At 36.0% G+C, this 20459-nt stretch overlaps 3 long non-coding RNA genes across 4 annotated transcripts; all 3 read left to right on the forward strand.

Moving 5' to 3' along the window:
* The first annotated feature begins 1191 nt into the window (after window positions 1–1191).
* LOC113689067 (uncharacterized) lies at window positions 1192–1818 on the forward strand. Of its 2 annotated transcripts, none has more exons than XR_003448167.2 (3): window positions 1192–1394; window positions 1478–1536; window positions 1634–1818. It is a non-coding gene; the product is annotated as an uncharacterized lncRNA (long non-coding RNA). The 2 variants fall into 2 exon arrangements; XR_011825166.1 differs by having other exon boundaries at window positions 1643–1818.
* A 1297-nt stretch (window positions 1819–3115) lies between these two features.
* Window positions 3116–5561, forward strand: LOC140021433 (uncharacterized). The gene is made up of 2 exons (XR_011825167.1): window positions 3116–3422; window positions 5229–5561. It is a non-coding gene; the product is annotated as an uncharacterized lncRNA (long non-coding RNA).
* A 1474-nt stretch (window positions 5562–7035) lies between these two features.
* On the forward strand, window positions 7036–19824 carry LOC140009273 (uncharacterized). Its single transcript, XR_011816687.1, has 2 exons — window positions 7036–7179; window positions 19645–19824. It is a non-coding gene; the product is annotated as an uncharacterized lncRNA (long non-coding RNA).
* Window positions 19825–20459: the final 635 nt, after the last annotated feature.

Here is a 20459-nt window from a genome sequence, read left to right on the forward strand (position 1 = left end):
CCAAGAACCAGAAAATCGAGTATATGGTGATCACAGGGCACTGGATTGATTGTTCTTGGAAGCTACAAAAAAGAGTCTTGAACTTTATCAATCTTCCTCCACCTCGAAGAGGTATTGACATTTCGGACGCTCTATTCAAATGTGTCAAAGAGTGGGGCATCGAGACCAAAATTTTTACAATTTCGGTCGACAATGCCTCAGCTAATGATGTGGCTGTCCGGTTACTAAAGGATACGTTTTCGAGGTGTAACCCCTTAGCTTGTGGTGGCAAAATTTTTCATGTTCGATGCTGTGCTCATGTGCTGAATTTGATGGTGCAAGATGGTCTCGGGGAGATTGTAGACATAGTAGAAAATATTCGTGACAGTGTTGACTTTGTAGGCCGAAGAGAAAGTCGACAAATTTTATTTTCAGAAATTGTGCAGCAGCTTCGACTCCCCGGAAGAAAGCTTATTCATGATTGTAGGACACGGTGGAACTCTACATTCGAGATGTTGAACTGTGCAATCAAATTCAAAGAGGTTTTTCCAATGTATCGAGAACGAGATGTACAATATTATTGCTGTCCATCCGAAGAAGATTGGGAGAAAGTTGAAAAAGTATGCAGCATTTTAGAGACATTTTGGGCAACTACGAACATCATCTCAGGTAGCGACTATCCAACTTCAAATTTGTTTCTTCAAGAAGTTAAGAGAATAAAGCTAGTTTTGGATAGTAAGGCTAATGATGATGATGATTTCGTAAGAGCAATGGTGAGAAAGATGAAATTCAAATTTGATAAGTATTGGGGAGAATGTAATCTATTAATGGCTGTGGCTGCTGTCTTAGATCCCCGACAGAAAATGACTGCTATAGAATATTGCTTTCCTAAACTTTTTTCCCCTAGTGAAGCTCAGCAAAATATTGAAAAGGTTAGAAATGCTGTCTTTGAATTATACAATGAATATTTGCAAGCAAATGAACTTCGTGAGGGTGGAAATAAAAAGGATTCTCAGGTTTCTTCAAGTAGTGTTTCTGAAAGCAGTGCTTCTGGTTCGGGTTGGGATGATTTTGATGAGTATGTGAGGGAATATCAAACTGGAGCGCCTCAAGAATTTGAATTACTCATATATTTGGAAAATGGTCCAATCAAGATTGATTCAAGTATGCCGCGACATGAATTTGATTGTTTGAATTGGTGGAAGAATAGCAAGCTCACATTCCCAATTTTATCCAAGATGGCAGCCGATATCCTTGCCATTCCTATTACTACAGTTGCTTCTGAGGCTACATTTAGCGCTGGAACAAGAGTAATTGACTCTTATAGAGCCTCACTAGCTCCTGAAACTGTAGAAATGCTTATGTGTGCCGGAGATTGGTGCCGAAACATTCATGGAGTGAAAAAAAAGATAAAAGTAAGTTTATTTCAAATTCATGTTATTGAAACAAAATTAGTTTATTATTTATTGTTATTGTTACTGTTATTATTATTTTGCAGAAATTGAAGGCAGCAAAAGAGATTCTACTTCCCATAAAATGAATGTGATAATTGGAAAGGTACATTGTTTGTGTTTAACACTTCGATTCCTCTTCAAATATCTTGTTTTACATTTTACAACTACTATTTTATTACTTAAATTATTTTTTTTGATAGGGCCTGCAGTTGAAATTGGAAAGTTGGAAAGGATTATTGTGGAATGGACAAGAAGTTGTTGTTTTACTGCTTTAATTGTAAAATTTGTTTCACTTTTTTAAGTATGGTTATTTCTTGACAATTGACATTGCCTGTTGAAGACATTCACTTGAATGTTGAGTTGTTGACACTTTGTCTTTGTTGTTTCTATTTGTGTGACTTGGTGGATGTTGGTTGGCTAACTTATCTTTGAATTTGGATGCTGGTTTTGATGTTAAAATATGTATGGATGAATTTGGATATTGGTTGACAACTTGGCATTAGGCTGCTAAATTTTTTGATAGTTTGACAAGTTTGACAACTTGGAATTATGTATGAATGAAGGACAAATTCTGCTTAAGGATATTGCAGACTTACTTATTTGTGTTCTGTGTCCAGGCATTAGATGTATGATTTTAGCCTTAACATGTAACAAATGTCAAGGCCAAAAAAGATATTGCTAGCGTTCATTTCACTGGCAAACTTGTGTATCCTGGGATCCCCCCATAGTTGCCTCCTTTGTATCTTGCTTAAAATAGCACCTTGTTATGTACAAACCATACCATTGTAGGGGTTTTATTTTCTTTCTTGATTTCGTGGCCTTTTTTGGGCTAAATAACTGAACCTTAGTGGAGTATCAAGAGATGTTAACTGCCTTTTTAATGGACCTTCGAGCTCGAGCTCGAGCTCGGATGCTCGAGTTCGAGCTCGAGCTCGATCACGATTCGAGCAATTTCGAATTCGAGCTCGATCGCTCGAGCTCAAGCTCGACCGCTCGAGCAATTTCGAACACGAACTCGATCCTCACGAATTCCTTACGAATCGAATTCAAGCATGTAAAATTAATATTCGTCGATCTCGAGCTCGATCTCGAGCCTTAAGCACTTTGTCGAACTCGAACTCGATCAAACTAGTATTCGAGCTCGATTCGATTCGTTGACACCCCTAGTCATGAACATCCTTCCATCAAATCTTCAATCAACCATCAAGTTATTGTCTCCTTGTATCTTTCTCAACCTTCTTGAAAGCAAGAGAAATTGGCTAGGGTTTGCTAGAAGAAGAACTAGGATTGCCTCTCTTTTTCTTTTCTCCAATTATGCCCTCCAAGTTTTGGATCATCACATATTTATAAGAAGGTTGGAGGCGGCCAAAAGGTAGATTCTTCATGCTCAAGAAACTCTAGAAAAATCAAGTCTTGTTTAGACTGACATTAGAGCTGTTAATCGAACCGGACAGCTCGTGAGCCGAGCTCGACCCGGCTCGATAAGAGTTTGGCTCGGCTCGTTAAGAGAGACAAACGATCTGAGCTCGAGCTCTACTCAGTACTTGTTTAATACACGAGCCGAGCTATGCTCGGCTCGTTTAAGCTCGTTAGGCTCGAAGGGTAGGGGCATTTTCGTTATTTCAATGTATATGTGGTACTCTAACGTAAGTCATCTCCCGTCTCCGTCTGTAGACCTAATTTTCTTTCCTCTTTTGGTCTTACATTTTCCCGTCCCACAGCCGTCACCCTCCAGCCGCACCCCGCAGCCTCCATTCTCACGCCTCACCCAGCAGCCTCCATTCTCACCCCGCAGCCACCATTCTCACGCCGCATCCGGCAGCCGCAATCGCACGCCTGCACCCTCCATTCTCACCGCCAGGCGCTATCCTGAATTTTCTTTCCTTTTTCTGCCAACTTTTTTCCCGTTCCACACCCGCAGCCGCAGCCATACGGAGCCACCTCGGTAGAGCCAGGGGCCTCTACCATATCCCGATTCGCTGCATTCTGGTAACCATTTCTTCTCAATTTTTGCAATTTCTTGATCATAGGTTGGCATATCCAAATCGTCTTCTTTTCAAAAGATACCAACAAGTATGTTTAATTAGTTTTTCTTTTTGTGGTAAGAGATGTGTGTTTAATTGATACCAGTTCCTCTGATTTCCGTCTACTTAATTCCTTTTTTAATCACTTCTTTTTTTTTCTTTTCTTTTCAATTAGCTAGCAAATTTAGTAGTATATATATATATATATATATATAATATATATATATACATATACTGGGACCATTATATGAAGACGTGGGAGAAATTGCAGCTCCGATTGCTATTCGATTATTGGTCTGGACAAAGCCTGAGCATAGCAAATTATAACAACCTATGGCTTGATATGCATCGCTCTGTACATCATTCATTGAATTAGCTTGATGAATTTGGTCAAGTTAATTACGATTAATCATAAGTTCCTTAAAGAAGATGAATGAATGGCAATAATTAATGCCACTGCCACTTAGACACTTACTGTCCAATATGTAAAAAATCTTGGATAGTTGTCCCCATACAGCTCTGAGCTAACCTGCGGGAATTAAATGAATTTAGGATCTATATATGGCTCCATATACCCAACAAAAAAAAATCAATGAATTAGAAAGGTGGTTGAGTATGTAATAAGTGCTTTTGTTATCAATTTTGAGCAACCAACCATTCACGTACACTACCTTCTATGTATGCTTTCCAATCAAAAGAAGTAGACTGACTTCCCATTTCAATTTGAAAAATGAATTATGGTAAATATTTGTTTCTCTGAAAATAAATCAGGCAGATTATTTCCTATGTTTAAAAACCATGGTACGTAATTGATCCCTTGTGATCATTAAATGTCATCTGAGGTATTTGCAGGATATTTCTAGGCAGTTAGCAAGATAGATGCACTTTTGCTTACTAAATAGCAATTAATTTACGTAATTTGAAGTTAGTAATTAGCAAAAATCTGCTTACACATGTAGGTAGTACATGCATATATATTACTTCAATAGCAGATTAAGTTGACAATTGCATCTTAACGTTAGTTGTTTGCATTCAAAGTCAATTCCCACTATGTTTTTCCTTGGCAAAGCACTTAGGAAAGCTGCCATCTTTAAATTGATTCATATATTCAAAGCCATCCATTAAGCCAGGACTTGTTATGCACCAAATCATGAAAATTTTGATTTTAAAGAGTTCTCATCTCTTCATGTCACATCAGTATGTTATACTTTTGTATCAAAAGAGATTCCAACTTTAGCTTCCACTTTCATTGCCCATGCTCATCTTTTGTTTTTCCTGTTTCCTTAGTTTAGTAATAAACTGCTTTGCTTTTCGATTTCTGATGATCTGGTTGAGTTTCATTCGAGATGGTTGGCTACAGTCAGACCACTAGAGCGCATGTGAATTGTGTACTATCTTCAGATGACACTATTCGTATTTAATTTATTGGAAATGCCACTATACTGTCCTTTCATCACTGTCTGCATGCACAAACAAATTGGAACTATGGATTCAGTATTTCCCCGTAATTCATCACTGTCCCTTGTTTGGATTGCCATTTTAAGAGTTTTTAAGAGCTTTTCTCTGTTATTTCATTCATCTGAATGTAAGCTTGAGAATTGAGATAGGAGATAGGAACAAGTTAAAGAAATGTTAAAATTGGCTTGAAGTGGGCATTATTTCTTGGAATCTGTTTTATTACTTTTGTATCTTATTTCTTAGAAATGTTATTCTAAATTTCTGTTTTGGCTAATCAAAATTTGTATTGGTTATTAAATGTGTTTTGATTAAGGAATGTACAGCTCTCCACTCAACTCATTTCAAGGTTCATCATCAAGTCTTGTGATGGAGCAAAATATTGAAGACGTGGAACAATTGAACTACAATGAAGAAAGAGCCGATGAGATGAGTGAAGAAGAGATAGAAATGATAGAAGATGATGGTAATGAAGGAGGACAGCAAGTAGATGGAGATGGAGGAGTTGGTCCTTTGGAAATGTTGTTATCTGATCTGTTTTGGACATTTTGGTCACTGATATGTTGTAATCTGATCTGGTTTGGACATTGTAATCCGAGTTTGGACATTTTGTTTCTCCATTTGATGGTTATTGCTGTAGTTTTAACTTCTTTTTAACTCCATAATTATTAGGTTCTGGCTTTTTATATTCGAGCTTGCTGAAGTATTAGATTCTGCCTTATATTGTCATTTGGCATGGCTTGACGAATTGAAGATGATAAATCAGGGAATGTTTATCTTCTTTTGTCAGGCTAAATATGAGTGTGCCAGGACCTGATATGTTGTCTCCCGTAAACGAGCTCGAGCTCGAGCTTCGAGCTTGAAAAACTCGGCTCGAGTTTTTCGCGAGCTCGGCTTGATTTCAAACTCGAGTTCTAGCCCGAACTCGAGTTTTCTACCAGTATATCGAGTCGATCTCGAACGCCTTGTGAAGCTCGAATTACTAATCGAGCGAGCTCGAGCTAGCTCGATTAGAGGTTCGAGTCGAGCTCGATTGTCCTATGCTCGAGCTCGACTCGGCTCGTTTAACAGCTCTAACTGACATCTTAGCCGACCATAGAACCGGCAATGGTCTAATTTGAACTGGCGGTATTGGCTTCTAACCGGCCTTGAATCCTTAGTTTCTGCTCCATCTTCATCTCAACTAGTCTTGCAACCAGTAGTGTTCAATTTGAAGCCAGCCATGTTTATTTGGAGTCGGTCCTGACTTCATTCTTAGTTTCTTTTACTTGTCCATCCACTTTTTATGCAATTTGACTTGATTCCATGCACTTGCATTCTATGATCAATGTAAATTATCATCAATTCTTCTATTTAATGATACATATGTTTCAAGTACCTAAAATGCATGGAAAATTCCAACTAATCTGCTAAAGTTTACATGTAATAACAAACCTCACGTTCATGCATATATGTAAACCCTAGTTAAAAAAACTATAAAACGTTACAAAAGACACTAAAACATACGCAAAATAATTCACTTAATTATGTAAATCATTCACTTGTCAAGGAAAGTGAGGATCAATGATTTCTTAACAAATAAGTTATCTAACGAACCTCTATATATCATGACCAACAATACAACACCCAAAATGAGAAGAATATCATTTCATCCAAGCATGGCTGCTATTTGAATGACAAAGCAAAATGAACGGACTTTTAGAAAAAAAATATTTTGATATAGTCTTCTCCGTTTATTGATAATTTTTCCTGTCACAACACAAAAGCCTCGACCAAATGCATATACATATACATTTTTCTGAATTTGGACAACTCAATAACCCCAAGAATAGCTAATAATAGCAAGTAATATAAGAAAATGAAAAAATAAATCATAGTTCCCAATAAAGGATACAACTATTAGCATCTCATCTATTCTAAAAAAATAGTGCATGAATACCCTAAAAAGGACCACAAGCATTTGATACCAGTGTCTCTTAGTGAGGGAATTTTGTGAAGAAATAAAACTTTGTGGTAGAATATAAAAGATCTGAAAAATTTGAGTGGTTAGCGTGTAAATATGTAAATTTTAGATAACTATAGTAGCAGTGGATTTTTACTATTCGTCATTACCAAAACACTTTTTCTTCTCTTCCTTCTTTTGTCCTCCCCTTTCATCAAAAACACTCTCTTATCTCTTCTATATTTCCTTGCATCAAGATGGGTTTTTGGCAAATCAAGATCAAGCAAGAAGTAGAAAGTTAGAAGATTCCATTTTGCCAATTAAGGTAATTTCTTATGATTTTGAACTTGAGTTTGGGTTTTTTTTTGTTATAGTGATTGGGTTATTTTGGTTCAAATCTTTGATTTAGATTTCTTGATCGTGGTGGTTGGAGTTGCTTTTGGTCTTTACTTGTATATGGGTTTAGCATTTGCCTCGAAATAAAGATGGATAATCTTGATAGCAATCACATGATTTGGATTTAATACCTTGCTTGGAAGTTGTTATGTATAATATGATTGTCAGAGATACAGATTATGGATTTTGATGACTATGTAAGTTGAGAGATGATTTAAGATAGAAATGAAACTTAAGACCCAAACTTGAAACTTCATTCTGCCTCAAATTCGTGGTAGGATTTGTGGTTAGATCTAGCAAGGTCTTCGAGTTGGATTCGGTTCATAGCATTATCGCACTTCAGTGTTCTAGGCATATCTTGGTATAGAGAACTCGGAATTGAGAGTTGCTTACTACATTAGAAACTAGACTTAAGAGAGCTTTAAGTAAATATTAAGAGATCGTCCTAATTCCTTAACCACAAATATTGGTGAACCTTTAAATTTGACCCTTGTGTTCTACTAGTGTGGGATGATGATGTTTACTATAGGGTATTAGTTAGGAATAGTGTTAAGCGTCTATGTTATGATAAATTAGTATGGATAAGAGTTTTCAGAATTTAATTAAGTACCTTGTTTATGTCTAGGTAAATTCTATTAGGACAGTTCAAAGTTGAACTAGATGTTAGCTCGCTAGGTGAAAATAAGGGGTGTGTATATTCTTTATCTTTTGAAAATGCATTTATCTAAACTATTTTGACTATGAAAGCTATTTTATATATGTATAAAAGTGACATGAGCATGTATATGTTATTGATGTACTATAATTATATAATTGTTTTCAATTAAGAAGGAATAGTTTTTAAATTGTCAAGCTTTTGTATAAGGTGACTTTTGATGAGACTAGTTCCTTACATTTCTTTGAAATGGATTAACCATGTTGTAGTTAGCATTATCAAACGGGCTAACTATGTTGTAGTTAGTATTATGAACCGTGTTAATCAGTCAAGTTAACAATTGGATATTCAGGGTCAATGGTTAATTTTGTATCTTGAACTCAATATAAACCTAGACATTGTACTTATGATATGCAATTGGATTGTGATATTATGCATATGTATGAGTGAATATTTGAACTGTATAATGTATACTAACATGCTCAAGCCAATAAAGATATACATGTGCTACTTATTGAGTAAGTTATAACTTATCCCACTTATTGACATTTTGTAGAAATTATAGCAATTGCATGAGGCATTACAGGGAATGATGGTTGCTAGAGTGTGATTAATATGAAGGAAGAAGATGTTGTAGTTTAATCATTGAGTTCCTTGCTTTGTAAGGCGATGTTCAATGTAGACTCATTTTTTTTTGTATCAGGTTTGATTCTTGGGGTTGAAATTTTAAGTTTGCATTTTCTTTTAGTTGCGAAGAATACAAGGTTCATTATTTTTATGGATCATTGTTGATATTTGATGAATTTTAAAATAGTGCAGTTTTGTTGTTGTGTACCTTGTAGGTTAGCCACAGGGTATGGCAGTATCATATCTTGAATACGGAACATAACATTTTAGTTGTATCAGAGTTCAAGTGTGGATCTTTCTTTAGGAGTATGAATGAATATTTGATGTGGTTTATGGAATCTAGTTGGTATGTTTGGCAAGAATAGTGATTGAGTTGATTTACACTTTCGGTGGCTAACCTTAGTATGAATTGACTTTATTCATCTTAGTGGTTGAATACAAAAAAATTGTCAGATTTGAGAAGTTTGGGTAGTTTGTCAACTATACTTGTCAATTAGGATAGTAATTATGACTTATATCAGTAGGTATTTTTCTTAGGAAAGTTAGATATTATAACTTCTTGAATATGTTTTGTGTGAATATACCTAATAAAATGAACCAGGGTTGGGATGAAGGGACTAGGTAAGCTAAGCTAATTATCATAACCTTTGTGTGATATTATTCAATATTTTAGTAGAAATGTAGGATTTTGAACAATTTGAATTTCATGGGAGTTTTAAATCGTAGGTGGATACCCTTGAAAAGTGTTATTGGTTATACTTAAAAATTCTCTAATAATTTTCTCAATGTACTTGTACTATCTATTATCCTTCTACCTGATGCAACTTACAAATGACGTTCTATCAAAATTTCATTCTATAACTTTAGTTGTATATGCTTGTTGGGTGCTATTGGACCTTTTCACCCTAAAATCTAATTCATTGATATTCATATTTAGATTGTTCATTAGCTACTCCTGATAATGATGCCTTGCCTTCAACTTCACTATCTTTTTTTTCCTAATAATGATGTTTTGGATTCTGATTCATCATTGTAATGATCAACACCAAAAACATGAAACAGGAACATGGATTTCATTGCCATCATCAGTACCTTTAGTCCTTTCTTCTATATTTTTTGATCTAACTACAATAAAAGCTAAACAAAGCTCTTCATCTATATCAATCCTAATAGCCAATGACTACACTATTTGGCTTTCTTGGAGCTAGTTCTCTGTCAAAACTTATCTTCAGTCTCTCTTTAACACATAAGATGCATTGGCCTTGTCAAATTTCTTCTTCATCTCACACCTACCCATACTCAATTTTGTACTTTTCTAATGGCTCAATAATATTTACCTTCATTGTCGTACAATGCACTCTATCAAGGGTAGACTTTTTAAGGAATTCTGGTTTTTCAAAGAGAAGAAATTCCTCTTTCATTTGGCTTATTAGAATGGAAAATCGATTTTGCTAGATTTGAAAATAAGTTCTGGTTAGAGTCTTTTCTATCACTTTGATCTCTTTGCCTACTATCCCATCTTCTGCGAGGACCCAAATTTTTACTTACTTTAATTCTATTTCACTGGCTTATTTAAATATTTATTCATCCGTTTTCTCTGAATAATTTATTTCAATCATTTTAAATTTATTTATACGAAACAATGTCTCGTTTACATTCATAAAATGTCTCGTTAGCAAATTTAATTTTTCTACGGCTCGTTTAGCGAGAAATAGCGAATACACGTTTTTTGAGACAATATTCGATTCGAGAGTGCAATGGTCTTGGAGATTTAAGGACTCATGTTTATTCTTAAAATAGTTATTTTTATCATTAATTACCCTAGAGTTAGTTAATTATATTATCGTTACAAGAATTTCTTTTAAGTTTCGCTTTATCGCGCGCGAATTGGAAGTTCGCGTAAATCGAGCTGGAGCGGCTAAGTGGAGATTTAAGAAATTAATACTAGACTATTAAGAGTGAATAATTATAATGTTAAAGGAATTCCATTAGAGGTTTAGTGCACAAGTGTAATAAACCCGAGAGAAAATGGATAAGAAACGCGCGCGCTCGAACACTATTTATGGTTGACTTTTGTACAAATTATAACCACAAAACCCTTAAGCTTCCAAAGGAAGCTTCTTTCATCAGCCACACTCTCTCTCTCCTCTCATCTTGGCTGGCCGAAACCCTCAAGGGAAGAAGAAGAGAAAGCTCTTCATCATTCTTGCTCCATTCTTGCACAATTTCACTCCAAAATCTTCACTCAACTTCCATATATCTTGGAGATTAGCTTAAGCTAGAAGAAAGACTTTATCTTGGAGCCTTTGGTGGCAAAAATTTCTGGTTTCTCATAAAACTAGGAGATAACAATCCAACACCATCCAATCTTGCATTCTTGGCTTTAATGGGTTTTATCCTTGGCTTTGAAGCTTGTAGCTTCATTATTGTTGTTATTACTTGGATTGGATTGGCTAAAGTGGGCTCTATGAATTTCCACCTTGGTTGTATGGGCTGATACGATGATATAATGCTTGGTTTGAGTTGTTTAAGATGATTATGGATAGAGAATCGAAGGAAAGATCAAAGGAAATTGCGTAGGACTGCTGGCCGAAATCTATCCTGTTATTGCCGTGCCTTTATTTCAAATTTCTGATGCTCAAATGACTGTGAAACTGATGTATATATGTTGTATATGGTGTGTAGAAAGTTTCTACCAAAAATTATTTGAATTGGTTGAGCAAAACTTGAAATTTCGAAATGTAAAGAAATCTGGAATTGTGTTTAGGCAGCTTGAATAGCATCTCTTTGAACGAACATATCTCTTTGTACAGAGGACAAAATCGAGTGCCGTTTGCATCATTTGAAACTAGACATTTGTAGCATTCCAACAGTACACAATTCACTTTCTAGTTCAAAATGAGTGAGCCGTAGTGAGTCAGCAAAGTTGCTACCCTGTTCTGATGGCCTATCCGAGAGAAAGGTAGAAGCTGCATTTTGTGGCTCTATTTTCTCTCAGTTATGAATTGATTTTGAAAATGATTTGTTCTGATAAAATGTAGCATTATGATTCTAATTTCCAACAACACCAACCATTCTCAATTCCAAGTTGTATTGAGTGAGATATGGTTCAATTTCCAAACTGCGACAAAACTGGAAAACCCTTCTTTTTGCTGGCCGACTGGTTTAGTTGTTTGTGAGATGTTTTATTTTGAAATTTTGATGTCAACCAACTATCAATTGCTTATAAAATATTTCTTGGACCTTGGTTTCTCAAATGAACCAAAATGGAATTGATTTCATGGTGCAAAGTGTTTGAAAAGGGAAAAGAAAACAAGAAGACAGATTTGCTTTGGGAATTTCTTGAACTTTGGTAGTTTTGTTAACTACCTTCCCGTACGAGTTTTTATGTGAAATTTGATAAAGGAGTATTCCTCCTATGGAAGTTGAATTTTACCAAATTTGGTGTTATTATAAGATCATTTTGATATCCAAATGATGTCCCAAAGTTTACTTTCAAATCTGGAAAATTCACTGTTTAGTAGTGAAAATTTACCAAATTTGAGATTCTATATCTTGACGCTCAAAACCCTGAATTTAGTTCCGCTTGTCGTGTTTGAAACTTTGTTTAAAACTCTTATTGTATTACGAATTTCAGAGGTTAGTTCACTTTTTGTGAATTTTTCCGAATTTCCAAAGTTTGCCAAAAAACATGACCGAAACTGTCTTGTATGCTTATATCAACCACTTTGAGATGAAATTTGAATGTCTTCCATTTAGAATTTTGGAAAAGTGTCTTCTAGGAACTTTTAGTACTTTGAACCAAGTTTCCAACGGTACTAATTTTTCTAATTTTGGACCTATAGAGTGCAAGATCTGATTTTTCTAAATTTGACGCGCAAAACTGAAATTTGCCGATTTCTTAGAAAATGAAAATTTGGGAACTTGACTTCTTATCTTGATATTGGTATATTGTTTTGAACCCGATTTTGTGGGGAATACTAGTTTCTTTAGTAACTTTAAAATCCTCACTTTTGAATCTTGATTTTCGATAAAGTGAAGCTCTTATAAGTACATTGACTTGAATTTTAAAGAGTGTGTGCATTCTTCCTTATTTAAAAGGAATTTGTGAAAATGGGTGAGGGTGATTGTTGGTCGTTTTCTTTAGGTGATCAAGAAGGTTTCGAAAAGAATCCCGAAGCGGATCATAAAAGATCTTTTGCACTTACTCCCTTATTGTGATTTGGTGAGTGTCAAGTACGTGAATTGTTGATAAATGCTTTAAATGTTTAATTGAGTATTATGAAATTGTTGAGACGAGTGTCCTTAATCGTACTCATTCTCCCTTAAGTGATACTACAATTGAATTGTGCTATGTGAATTGATATTCCAATTGTGTGAAGTGAATTGCTATGTGAATTAAGTGAAGTGTTGCCATTGCAAATTACATTTGTGTTGACTTGACGTCGATCGAAATAAATCTTATCGACAAATCATATTTTACTCGTGGGGACGCCCTTGTCCTCTCAATTTTTAAACTACGTGGTACTTAAGACCTGAATACATATGATTGGTAATTGTACATGAACATGTTTAACTCGTGAGCACTGAGCGGAGGCATGTACCACACCGATTCGGGTGGGAGGTGCCTCTCATACCATTTCAGTGCTAAAATCGGTTTCATGAGCGATAGCATGTACCACACCGATTCGGGTGGGAGGTACCTCTCATGTCGACTGAGAACCATAAACAATGATTAGTAATTATACATGAATATGTTTAATTTGTGAGCTTTGAGTAGATAGCATGTACCACACCATTTTGGGTGGGAGATACCTCTCATACTGTCTCAGTGCTATAATTGGTTCTCGAAACGATAGTATGTACCACACCGATTCGGGTGGGAGGTATCTCTCATGTAGACTCAAAATCCTAAACAAATAATCGATTCTCTGTGTGATAGTATGTACCACATCGATTCGAGTGGGAGGTACCTCTGATGTCGACTCAGAACCATAAACGTATAATCGATTCCCTAAGCGATAGCATGTACCACACCAATTCGGGTGAGAGGTACCTCTCATGTCGACTTAGAACCATAAATGAAGTAAGTGAAGTTCTATGGATTTAATTATCTACCCGGGTGACGGAATGTCATCACGAGAAGGTATTGGATTGAATTTTGGCAAAGCAAGTAGAAATTAGCTCTTGAGAGCTCCTGTATCCTCATTGAATATGTTGAATTGAAAATTATGAATTGCTTGAATGTCACAGCTTTCTTTCTCGCTTAAATGATATTGTTATTTGAACTAAGTGTTTTGCATGTTTTCTTGGTCTCACGAGCATTCGCTCACCCCGTTAGATTTGTTTTCCTTAATAGGAGTTGAGATGGAAGGAATTATGGAAAAACCTACTTGATGGCTCTTTTGATTAGAATTTTGGTTGTACTGATTAGACGACTTTTGGAAGTTGTACATTTTGAAAACATTGATGTATTTTGAAAACTTGTGATGTAAGATTGAACACTTGTGTATGGAAGCGACTTTGTTTTTCAGTTCGATTTTTTTTCATTATTTGGTTATTTACCTTAAGTTTGGATTGGAATGGTATCGAGTCCTGGCGAGAGTTGGGCAAGCGTCCCGCCGATACCCTGGGGTTTGCCCTTGAGAGAAGTGGGGGCGTCACAGTTGGTATCAAAGCTTAGGTTTCAGATCTTTGTAGTCTATCTTAGGCTAAAAGTTTAGGATACCGGACCGTGGGATTCACTTGAACATTAACCTATTGTATTTCAGTGGTTAAAGATAATTGGTACTCGAGAGTTTCTTAAATGGCATTGGTGGTAAAGAGACCAGATTAGAGATCTATTTTGGAGATATACTAGAGACTTTACCTCTAAGAATAGGAATGAGATATCTTAATTATACCCTAAGTAATACTTGAGCGAGTTAGTAACTCTAAATTCTAACCCGGAAATTGTGGTTATTTTGCAGGGATGGAGAATGAAAATGGGGAACCTACTGCTAATGGTAATGGTCAGGCTAATAGCCACGTGGAGGCCCTTAGGTCTATTTAGTATCGAGCACAGGGTGGAGGAGCTCGTGTGCGTTACTCACCTTCTACTAGATTTCCTCGATGTCTCTGTAGGGAGACATACACCTACTCGAATGATCTCGTATTTGCTATTGATAATGAGCGTCACCAGTTGGTGAATACCAACAGAGCTCTACTTCAGGAGGTGGAGGAGCTAAACCTTATGGTGAACGCTCAGGGTAACAGGATTGCAGAGTTGGAGGGGACATTAGTGGACGAGGTGGCTAGGGTTGAGGCCGCTCGTGATGAGTTTCAGAGAGGTAGAGCTCGACTTACTAGGATAGGCGAGAAGATCCGTGATTGGGCTTCCGGGATCTTGGCCGATGCTACTATGCTGATTGATGAGGTAATGGAGGTCGTGCAGAGTCCAGTTCAGGAGGACAATGAGGAGAAGCTTTTCGAGGTGGATACGGAGGAGGATCCTGAGGAGGAGGTTCTGCCTGATAGTCCTACAGTGGATTAGACTAGAGTGATAACTCTCTTTTGACTTTTGTAGCTAGAAATAGTTAGGGTGATGCTAGTGCAAAGGCCATTGTATTTTGTTTAACTGTGTGGCCTACTTTTGAAGCACTTGAACTTACTTTTGACGTGCATGACTGATTGCACTTTTATGACACCTGTATGCCATATTTTTGTAAATGCCCCGTGACTTGCTAATTTTACAAATCTTGAAATGTTAATATATGCTAGTTATTTTTATTTCAAATATTTTTCATGTTGTCTTTTGTTTTTTAAAGTGTTCCCTCGCATAATTGTTTTATTTTGCATTTAGACATATTTAAGACTATGAACAGCTGTAGAAGCGACAAGGGTCGTGGGCGTGGGTTTAGGCAACCCCGCACTCCTGAGAAAGATGAGGGATCACAGAAGGAAAGATTGATGGATGGTCTTATGTAATTCAATGGGATCCTAGTGTTGGATATGAGTCGGAAATGAACAAGAAGATTAGACCTACCAGTGTTATAATGGATCGACCTAGTTGGGTACCTAGTGAGTTTTTTCCCCTCTGTGGGATTTTAATAATTATTCCTGTATAAACTCTAGTTTCATGAATGGTATAAGTAAAGTGTGATCGCTTGCCCTATGACTTGGAGGTTGGACTCCTACAAGGAATCAGTATTTAATTGTTGTTGCAAATTATAGAAAGTGTGAATTTTGGCAGATCTAGTGGACCTAGCAAATAAGGGGTATGATATTATCTTAAATGTGAATTTCAAGGGCGAAATTCTTTTTAAGGAGAGGAGGATGTGAGTACCCAAATTTTTACTTACTTTAATTCTATTTCATTGGCTTATTTAAATATTTATTCACTCGTTTTCTTCGAATAATTTATTTCAACTATTTTAAATCCATTTACATGAAACAATGTCTCGTTTACATTTTTAAAACGTCCCGTTAGCAAATTTAATTTTTTTACGGCTCGTTTAGCGAGAAATAGCGAATACACGTTTTTTGAGACAATATTCGATTCGAGAGTGCAAGATCTTGTAGATTTGAGGACTCATGTTTTATTCTTAAAATAGTTATTTTTATAATTATTTACCCTAGAGTTAGTTAATTATATTATCGTTACAAAAATTTCTTTTAAATTTCGCTTTATAGCGCGCGAATTAGAAGTTTGCATAAATCGAGCCGGAGCGGCTAAGTGGAGATTTAAGAAATTAATACTAGACTACTAAGAGTGAATAATTATAGCGTTAAAGGAATTACATTGAAGGTTTAGTGCACAAGTGTAATAAACCCGAGAGAAAACGGATACGAAACGTGCGCGCGCGAACACTATTTATGGTTGACTTTTGTACAAATTGTAACCACAAAACCCTTAAGCTTTCAAAGGAAGCTTCATTCATCAGCCACACTTTCTCTCTCCTCTCATCTTGGCTGGCCGAAACCCTCAAGGGAAGAAGAAGAGAAAGTTCTTCATCATTCTTGCTCCATTCTTGCACAATTTCACTCCAAAATCTTCACTCAACTTCTATATATCTTAGAGATTAGCTTAAGCTAGAAGAAAGACTTCATCTTAGCGGTTTTCTTGGAGCTTTTGGTGCCAAAATTTTCTGGTTTCTCTTAAAGCTAGGAGGTAACCATCCAACACCATCCAATCTTTCATTCTTGGCTTTAATGGGTTTTATCCTTGGCTTTGAAGCTTGTAGCTTCATTATTGTTGTTATTACTTGGATTGTATTGGCTAAAGTGGGCTCTATGAATTCCCACCTTGGTTGTATGGGTTGATACGATGATATAATGCTTGGTTTGAGCTGTTTAAGATGATTATGGATAGAGAATCGAAGGAAAGATCGAAGGAAATTGCGTAGGACTGCTGGCCGAAATCTGTCCTGTTATTGCCGTGCCTTTATTTCGAATTTTTGATGCTCAAATGACTGTGAAACTGATGTATATATGTTGTATATGGTGTGTAGAAATTTCTACCAAAAATCATTTGAATTGGTTGAGCAAAACTTGAAATTTTGAAATGTAAAGAAATCTGGAATTGTGTTCAGATAGCCTGATCAGTGACTCTTTGAACGATCATATCTCTTCATATAGACGTCGAAATCGAGTGTCATTTGTGGCATTTGAAACTAGACATTTTTAGCTTTCCAACGGTATAAAATTCACTTTCTAGTTCCAAATGAGTGAGCCATAGTGAGTCGGCAAAGTTGCTGCCCTGTTCTAATGGCCTATCTGAGAGAAAGGTAGAAGCTGCATTTTGTGGCTCTATTTTCTGTCACTTATGAATTGATTTTGAAAACGATTTGTTCTGATGAAATGTAGCCTTATGATTCTAGTTTCCATCACCACCAACCATTCTCAATTTTAATTGTATTGAGTGATATATGGTTCAATTCCAAACTGCGACAAAACTGGAAAATCCTTCTTTTTGCTGGCCGACTGGTTTAGTTGTTTGTGAGATGTTATATTTTGAGATTTTGATGTCAACCAACTATCAATTTCTTATGAAATGTTTCTTGGACCTTGGTTTCACAAATGTACCAAAATGAGACTGATTTCATGGTGCAAAGTGTTTGAAAAGGGAAAAGAAAACAAGAAGACAGATTTGCTTTGAGAATTTCTTGAACTTTGATAGTTTTGTTAACTACCTTCCCGTACGAGTTTTTATGTGAAATTTGATAGAGGAGTAGTTCTCCTGTGCAAGTTGAATTGTACCGAATTTGGTATTATTCTAAGACCATTTTGATACCCAAATGATGTCCCAAAGTTTACTTTCAAATCTGGAAAATTTACTATTTAGTAGTGAAAATTTACCAACTTTGAGCTTCTATATCTTGACACTCAAAACCCCGAATTTAGTTACACTTATTGTGTTTGAAACTTTGTTTAGAACTCTTATTGTATTACGAATTTTAGAGACTAGTTCACTTTTTGTGAATTTTGTCGAATTTCCAAAGTTTGCCAAAAAATATGATCGAAACTGTCTTGTATGCTTATATTAGCCACTTTGAGCTGAAATTTGAATGTCTTCCGTTTAGAATCTTGGAAAAGTGTCTTCTAAGAACTTTTAGTACTTTGAACCAAGTTTCCAACGGTACTAATTTTTCCAACTTTGGACCTACTGAGTGCAAGATCTGATTTTTCTAAGTTTGACGCGCAAAGCTGAAATTTGCCGATTTCTTAGAAAATGAAAATTTGGGAACTTGACTTCTTATCTTGATATCGGTATATTGTTTTGAACCCGGTTTCGTGGGGAATACGAGTTTCTTTAGTAACTTTAAAATCCTCACTTTTGAATCTTGATTTTCGATAAAGTGAAGCTCTTATAAGGATATTGACTTAAATTTTAAAGATTGTGTGCATTTTTCCTTATTTAACAAGGAATTTGTGAAAATGGGTGAGGGTGATTGCTGGTCGTTTTCTTCAGGCGATCAAGAAGGTCTCGAAGAGAATCCCAAAGTGGATCATGAAAGATCTTTTGCACTTACTCCCTTATTGTGATTTGGTAAGTGTCAAGTGCATGAATTGTTGATAAATGCTTTAAATGGTTAATTGAGTATTATGGAATTGTTGAGACGAGTGTGTACTTTATCGCACTCATTCTTCCCTAAGTGATGCTACAATTGAATTGTGTTATATGAATAGATATTCGAATTGTGTGAAGTGAATTGCTATGTGAATTAAGTGAAGTGTTGCCATTGTAAATTACATTTGTGTTGACTCGACGTCGATCGAAGTAAATTTTATTGACAAATCATATTTTACTCGTGGGGACGCCCTTGTCCTCTCTCTCTTTGAACTACGTGGTACTTAAGACCTAAATACATATGATTGGTAATTGTACATGAACACGTTTAACTCGTGAGCGCTGAACGGAAGTATGTACCCCATCGATTCGGGTGGGAGGTGCCTCTCATATCATTTCAGTGCTAAAATCGGTTCCCTGAGCGATAGCATGTACCACGCCGATTTGAGTGAGAAGTACCTCTCATGTCGACTCAGAACCATAAACAATGATTGGTAATTGTACATGAATATGTTTAACTCGTGAGCTCTGAGCGGATAACATGTACCACACCAATTTGGGCGGGAGGTACCTCTCATGTCGACTCAGGATCATAAACAAAGTATAAGTCGATTGGAGCAATGTCTCATCGACCACTAAGCGATAGTATGTATCACACCAATTCGGGTGGAAGGTACCTCTCATGTGACTCAGAACCATAAACGTATAATTGATAACCTGAGCGATAGCATGTATCACACCGATTCGGGTGGGAGGTATCTCTCATGTCGATTCAGAATCATAAATGGAGTAAGTGAAGTTCTACGGACTTAATTACCTACCCGGGTGACGGAGTGTCCTCACGAGGAGGTATTGGATTGAATTTTGGCAAAGCAAGTGAAAATTAGCTCTTGAGAACTCCTATATCTTCATTGAATGTGTTGAATTGAAAATTGTGAATTGCTTGAATGTCACACAGCTTTCTTTCTCGCTTAAATGATATTGTTATTTGAACTACGTGTTTTGCATGTTTTCTTGGCCTCACGAGCATTCGCTCACCCCGTTAGATTTGTTTTCCTTAATAGGAGTTGAGATGGAAGGAATTATGGGAAAGCCTACTTGATAACTCTTTTGGTTAGAATTTTGGTTGTACTGATTAGACGACTTTTAGAAGTTGTTCATTTTGGAAAAATTGATGTATTTTAAAAACTTGTGATGTAAGATTGAACACTTGTATATGGAAGCGACTTTATTTTTCAGTTCAATTTATTTTTATTATTTGGTTATTTACCTTAAGTTTGGATTGGAATGGTATCGAGTCCTGGCAAGAGTTGGGCAGGCGTCCCGCCGATACCCTTGGGTTCGTCCTTGGGAGAAGTGGGGGCGTCACACCTTCAATTTTGACTTTTATCTGCTTCTTGAATTCTTTAGATAGTGGTGGAGAATCAAAACTAACAATAATTTACTTTCCTTTTCTGCTTTAGACCATAATGATCATCATCATCATCATCGTTATCATTAACCTCCTTATTTACTTTCCTCCTCTTTTTTCTGACTTATAACTTTCTTAAATTATTCTTCTACTTTCTTTTTTTTTATGATGGTTAGTTTCTTCTACTATTGGGTCTAGTTCTGGCTTATGAAGATTATTTGAAGCTTTTTGATCATTAAAATGCTCCATTGATGTTGTGGGCTCTCATCTAATTGGTTTTTTACTTTAAATTTTGTTATGGATTCAAGTTGGATTCCAATTTTGGGTAACAAGAGTACTTGTTCTTGATCCCTTTTTTCTTCTCTTCTTCTGCTTCATCTAACTTTATCTTTTTGCTTTAGCTACTGTAGCTAATAAATCTAACAGGTACATCATCTTTTAATGCATGTTTTTTTATGCCAACAAGTG

Source organism: Coffea arabica, chromosome 1e (genome assembly GCF_036785885.1).
Source record: "Coffea arabica cultivar ET-39 chromosome 1e, Coffea Arabica ET-39 HiFi, whole genome shotgun sequence".
Classification (NCBI taxonomy): Eukaryota; Viridiplantae; Streptophyta; class Magnoliopsida; order Gentianales; family Rubiaceae; genus Coffea; species Coffea arabica.